The 6,985-nt window shown below is 40.3% G+C and overlaps 1 long non-coding RNA gene across 1 annotated transcript; it reads right to left on the reverse strand.

Moving 5' to 3' along the window:
* Positions 1 to 237: 237 nt before the first annotated feature.
* Positions 238 to 6,880, reverse strand: LOC104860885. Its single transcript, XR_779838.1, has 3 exons — positions 6,782 to 6,880; positions 1,885 to 2,071; positions 238 to 381 (listed from the first exon to the last, which is right to left on the reverse strand). It is a non-coding gene; the product is annotated as an uncharacterized LOC104860885 (long non-coding RNA).
* Between the last annotated feature and the right edge of the window lie 105 nt (positions 6,881 to 6,985).

The raw sequence follows: 6,985 nt of genomic DNA on the forward strand, positions 1-6,985 counted from the left end.
AACAGCATAGGATTATCTCTAGCATCTCAAGAGGCTGAACGCTGGGCTTGAGTGGGATGATCAGAACTCTCTCCTCCCTCCCTATTTGTCATCTTTGCTTTTGATTCCATTCTCAAGCTGACTTTTGCTTCATAAACCCAAGATGGAAGCTTAAGGCTCTGGGATACAAAGTTTAACTACACGGAATAGATTAGTCTGTTCAGGCAACGGTAATAAAAGATCAAACTGGTGGCTTAACAACATACTGTATTTATTTTCTCACAGTTCTGGAGACTGGAAGTCCAAGATCAGGTATCATCAGGGTTATTTTCTGGGGAGGATTTTCTCCTTTTGTAGCAGACATCTGTCTTCCCTTTCTGCTGTGTCCTCACAGCAGTCTTCCTTTGTGTGTATGTAAGGAGAGAGGAGAGAGGAAGAAAGGGAAAGCAGCACTTATATTTTGTGTTTCTTCCTCTTATTATAAGGACACCATCTTATCAATCAGGGCCCCACACTTATGATTACATTTAACCTTAAAGGCTGTATTGTTAATCTTTCCCATTGATAGTGTGAGGACCAAGTTTTCAGGTCAAGGTTGGCTCCATGCCCCTTACCCAAAATAGAGTGAATGCAAAAGTTCCTTTCTGTAAAATTCCATTCTATGTGACAGTCTCTCTGTGTTTCTGTTCCTCTTTTAAGGGCAAGTTATCCTAGGGCATCTCCACCCTGTTTCTGTTTCTCTTTTAAGATCCCAAGGTGAATTCTTTTCTGTTTGATTTAATTAATATAGGAGTTATTCATAGCTGACATAGGTAGCCACTTGCTAATATTCTGGCTTGCAAAATCAGATGATCTAATAAAAAGAGGAATTGATTCTGCAAATGTAGGCATCAGGTAATTTTCCAATAAGTGCCCTCCCGGTGCCCCTTGAATATCCAATGATATGTAAAAGCCCTCCCAGTACCCCTCAATTGTCCAATGATAAGCGAGAGCTAAAAATAGAAACTATATAAGCAAAAAGTTTCCTTAATCCTATATAAACCCGCTTCAAAAATGGATCTGGGCTCTCGGTCTGAAGCCGCTGTGACAGTGACACCTGAGAGTCCAGGCTCGAGCTTGCAATAAACTCCTCTTGCAATTGCATCAGACCTGACTTCTTGGTGGTCTTTGGGGACTTCGCGACTTGGGCATAACAATAGTACCTGACATTCATAATTTAAAAAGACAGAGATTTAATTTGGCTTACAGTCTCAGGGGGTTCAGTCCATATTGGCTGGCTTCAAGGCAGAAACATCATGGAAGGTAGGGACAGCAGAGCAAACCTGCTTAGCTCATGGCAACCAGGAAACAGAGCAAAGGAAAAGAGCCAAAGAGGAGGTGGCAAAGGACCACACTTTGTATAGACCCCACTACACACCTCCATGACCATCACTGTCTTAGTTACTTTTCTGTCATTGCTGAGACAAAATACTCAGCTCCCCAAGTTAAAGGGAAACACACTTATTTAGCTCACAGACTGTGGAAGATTTCAGTCCATAATTGGCTGGCTCCAAGGCAAAATGGCACAAGGCAGAGGTTGTTGCAGAGGAGAAACAATTCACGGCACTCACATGGTAGCAAAAGCAACAAGGGAACTAACAATTGTCTTCCTGCCCCTATTATTTTATTTAGACTTAGGGTGGGTAGCACTCACACCCTTAATCCTAGTGCTAATCGGGCCTAGTCCTACAGCATGAATTAATCACACAGTCTAGATTCAGCTACTTCTGAAGAAGAAGCCCCACCTCATTCCCATGAGTCTTTGGGGGGACATCTAAACACAAGCCACAATACAGAAAAACACATGCAGAAGTGTACTTTATAATCCCCTGGGTGGTTCCCAAATCAATCAAGTTTACAATCTACCTTCATTATCTCATAGGCCCAGGATCCATATACAGTCTTATTTAGAGATTTGGGGCTTCATCTTTCAATTTGGAAGGATATAGTTTGGTCCATAACAGAGAGAATCAACAAAATCCATTTTCCCAGCAGTCACAGTGAAAAATTTCATTGATTTAGAACCAAGTACTATAGTCAAGATGTCGGTCTCCTAGAAGTGAAGAGCAGAATCAATTGTAAAGACTCCATGTAGCTGAAAATGGAAAGAAAGATGACCTATTCAAATAATGATATGCTTTTGGCAATAAAAGAGGAAGACACTGACCCTGGGAAAGTAACCAATAAATGTTCACCATGCTAGGATGGTACAGCTTTGCTCTGGATGAGGAGTTCATCTATTTAGAGAAAAATAGTACAGTAATAGGTTTCATTAGGACTTAATTGCAGGTCCAAGAGAAACTACAGACTGGGTTCATTATCATTATTACCATTAGGCAGTCAAATCTGCCTATCTGGTAAAATTTATTCATTCTGCTATCTAAACACCACAGTGGAAGTTGTGACAATTCAATTTCCTTGTCTTCTCTCAGATGGCTGTTTTGTTTCTCTTGTCAAAGGGACCTATTCCTGATATTCCATGGATTAGGTCAATTTCACATTCTGAATCTTTTTTCTTTCCTTAAGTTTCTTCTCTGTCTCAGACATTGCACAAGCTTCAATGACCATAATTTTCAGTGTAATTTTTCAGCACTGCATCAGCATGTCATGTAAATCATAGGACTTTATTAACGGTTCTTATTTCCAGACTCTGTGAATCAATGTCATGAACTTGTTTTTGTTAGAGCCCAACAAAGACTAGCTTACAACTCTATTAAACATGAAGGAAAAAGAAAATCGAGGCCACCCACTAAATAAGAATATATTCTTTGGTAAATGCCTCTTCCACTAAACTCTAAGCTCCTTGCTTACAGAGACTCTTCATGACTAGTACCAAAAATAATTATTTTTTTCTGTTTATTGAGTTTATTGGTACATTTTAGGTATACAGTACAGTTACATTCATTATTGGGATCTTGTACCTTTACATGACGTCTTGGTTCTCATTTTTGCCCCTTGTCCCTGCCCTCCCTTCACCCCCTCCTTCCCTCCCTATTTACAAACACTTTATTTCCATTTTTAAATTTTCTCATATTTTTTTCTTTTCCAAAAATAATTATTAAATAAGATCGTGTCAAAGTAAATACAGCCTTTGATTTCAATGCAATACCCTTTTCTGCATCATTTCTCATAACTAAATGGACTAAAAAAGTCACAGTGAAGGAAAGATGAGAAGTTTATTACAGCAATGTATCCCAGTTTTGAAATGCAACAGTATTTGAAATTATAATAGGGGGGTCATAGTGGATTTTTTGTTGTTTCTCAATATCTAGAATCCATTCCCATGCCTGATGAATCCACTATGGTGTGAGGAGGTATTGCCCCATCTCTCATTATGTAAATTCAAAATGACAGGTATAAGGTAGATTTTGTTTTGCTCTTTCACTTTTTCATATTTAGGGTATGGTATACAGACATTGTGCAGTTATGGGGATCTACATCTGGAACTGTGAATAAAAAGGATATGTTAATCTAAGAGGAAGAAATACTCTAGAATTCATTTCACTTGTGACGTCTAGTGTTTAGTGATAGTACCAAAAGCACTGTATCCAGATTAGTCCTAAAGAATGAGCTAAATTATGTCAAAAAGACAATTACAACAAACTTGAAGATCTTAATTGATATTGACTTTCGATTCTTAAATCAGCCCTCAGAACCAGGAGAGATTTACAGAGCTCCTGCTACCAAGTGATCAGGCAGCAGTTATGAATAGAAAACAAAACTCAGGCACAGAGACAGCTTGATCGGTTATAGATCAGCATCTTGCCTAATCTGAATCTGCTGCCCACCTACAATTCACTAAGGTCCAGCTACTGGTATTTAGCATAAATTATTCCATATTGGGCTGGCTTATTGGGCCCAGTAAAGGAACCTGGCACAAATGAACGATCCTCTCCAAATCTTTTTTTTTAAAGGTAGCAGTTTTACATTTATTAAAAATAGGAAAAGAAACAGGCTCCACAGAGGGAATTTGAGCCTAGTAAAAGTAGGCAAAGAAGAATGCTGTACATCACGAGGGTGGACTACTGTGAAAGAACACAAGAGCGGAGAGCTCATGGCCACTGTTGCTTTCGTATCACCCACTTCTCAGGGTGATATCAGGTCTAGGCTGTCCTATCCCAAACTGCTTGAATTCTTGTGAGAAGTCCATGTCTAGGGTGTTGAGAACTGTTCTGCACAGGTGTCCTGGGATTTTGTAATTAGCAGATCACACCTCTTCCCTAGCCTATTTACCTCACCTTAGTCTCCTGTCTCATTCCCCCATCTGCTTGCTAAATCCCTATTCACCCTCAAAGCTGAAGAGCATATCTCACCTGTGAGGCCTTCGCTTGGCAGCCCTACCTTGCGGGCCATGCGGAAATTCTCTGTGCGCATCCCCAGCCCCAGCATGGCCTTTAACGTGGTTTGCTTCTCACTGCATCCTAGACCTCTGTGTTTCATGTCCATCCTTCCCCAGCAGCCAGTGCTTTTTGATGAAGGACTTGTCTCTTCATTAGTCTAGGTTTCTTTTCTTTATCGATTCAGTCACAGTTTTATCCAAGTGTGACAAATCTTATTCACCAATCATGATATGGGGATCTTCTGTGACTTTGCTAATGTTGTCCTCTCCTCTTGAGATGCTCCCCCTAACACTGCCATCCTTCAAAGCTCTTCTTAGACTAGCTACCTGAACTGTGAAGTTCTAGATGAATATCCAGACCAAACAAGACTTCTTCCTTCATATAACTCCTTGAGGGTAGGGCATATAGTGCCCAGATGGTATTTTTATATAGCCCTGTAGTTATTTTTAAAAGTCACCTACTAATGCTAGAACATGTTGCAGATAGTACAGTTTATCTAGACAGGAGACAGAGAGACAGAGAGACAGACAGAGAGACAGATCTTGAGACTGCAATACTAAGTGAAATAAATCAGACACAGAAAGTTACTACATGATTTCTCTGATGGACCCAAAATATAATCATAAAAGAGCAAAATAAATTAGGAAAGGTAGGAAAAAGGGAGGTAGACCCTGTGGAGACGGAGAGAGGATCTGTGGAAGGAGGAGACAGAGAGACAGAGAGACAGACAGAGAGACAGATCTTGAGACTGCAATACTAAGTGAAATAAATCAGACACAGAAAGTTACTACATGATTTCTCTGATGGACCCAAAATATAATCATAAAAGAGCAAAATAAATTAGGAAAGGTAGGAAAAAGGGAGGTAGACCCTGTGGAGACGGAGAGAGGATCTGTGGAAGGAGGACCTGAGGAGGATAATTGGGGGCAGGTAACAAAAATCACCAAAAATGTGATATGTATATGTACCAAGTCTCCAAGAGGAATATAATTATTATGTATCACAAATATATAATAATAAAAAGGCGGCATTCTACAAAAATAGAATTGGAAGACATGTGAATGATAACGTAGAATTTTCCTTTCTCTAGTGACAGAGGAGAAAAAATTCAGAAAGATTTTAGATGACCTAATTTCAGCTGGTCATAACTGGGGTAGGTTAGATATCTTCCTGACTCCTGAATGGAAGAATCTCAATTGATAGGAGAAATGGAATTTGCTTTATTTACCTGAAAGCATGAAGGTGATTACAAATGAATAAATATCAGACTCATTTCAAGCCCAGATACATCTGCTTATAGGCATCACTGTTGCTTGTTTTAAAACCCAGGTAAATTATTTACAGTCTGGTTTATCTCTATCAGAAATAGAAATCAGCAAAGGAAACGAAAAAGAAATCTAGAAGAGTGTGGCATCCCTAGACATAAACTAAAGACTCAGTGAGAGTTACTGCAACACTGCAAATGTCCGGCCAAGAGAAGACTAAATATTGACTAGGGGATTTTGCAAGATAAGATGACTGGTGGGCTGGTGATGTAGTTTAGTGGTAAAGCACATACTTAGCCTGGCCCTGGCCGTTAGTTCAATCCTCAGTAACAACAACAATAAAATAAATTAGTGGAGACTTTGACAAGAACCAGTTCACTGTATTGGTTGGGTCTAAACCCCATCTGAAGTGGGTTGGGAGGAAAAGGTAAGAAAATGGAGACCATGAGTGCATTTCCCCATTGTTATAAATTTAAGCAAACACACGGAGTCCTAGCTGATTTGGGTCAGAGATTTTTTTTTACAATGGAAGTCATTATGCTACGTTTATCTGTTCCTAAGGAAGAGCCAACAGGGAAGAAACACTGATCATGAGCAAGAAAAGAGCTAGCGCCAGCTCCTCAAATAGGCATGCAAAGATGGACGCAGAACAGGACCTACATAGTCGTCAGCTATTACTCTTTCTGATTGCTTAAGTCTTCGAATAATGAAAGACATCAGGTGTACAAAATATTAAACACAATAAGCACTCAAGAGCTTGGACTCGAGTCAAACTACATTCGTTCAAATTCTATAGTTAGCACTAGGACACCTCACTTTTCTTCTTGGGGTTTTGTTTTCTGCTGTTGAAAACGAGGGGTCCTGACGGTCCACCACTTAGAGCTTTTGGGGTTTAAATGAGATGATTCGGGAAAAAGAAAGCACTGCAGTACGTAGTACAACGCACACACACAAAATGTCATAATAACTGTCACCCTGTCCCATAACAGTAACTGGGATCCTGGCTTATAAGGATTTTAGGCACTGTCACCGATTTGGGTTCCTGGAACCGAAAGTGACCCGGGGAGGGCCTTCAGAGAGCAGGCCAGCCAATCAAATGGCAGGGTGGACAAGGCTGATACAATGACCCTCACCGATGGTAATTATGTACTCTCTGACCTAGTGACAATGTTCCTCCAGAAAGCCCCGTCGTAAACAACAAACAAAATCGCAAACCACACAGAGCAACTAGAAGAAAAAAAAGCCTCTGAAATCAAAACGAACCAGGCGACCAGATTTGCGCCTGCGCAAAACCTAGAACGAGCCACTCGCACATGCGCACTCTCTGCAGTAGGCGGGACACTCTGGAGGAGGGTTTTCATA

The sequence above is a fragment of the Fukomys damarensis genome, unplaced genomic scaffold (assembly GCF_012274545.1).
Source record: "Fukomys damarensis isolate Sample0158 unplaced genomic scaffold, DMR_v1.0_HiC HiC_scaffold_9, whole genome shotgun sequence".
Classification (NCBI taxonomy): Eukaryota; Metazoa; Chordata; class Mammalia; order Rodentia; family Bathyergidae; genus Fukomys; species Fukomys damarensis.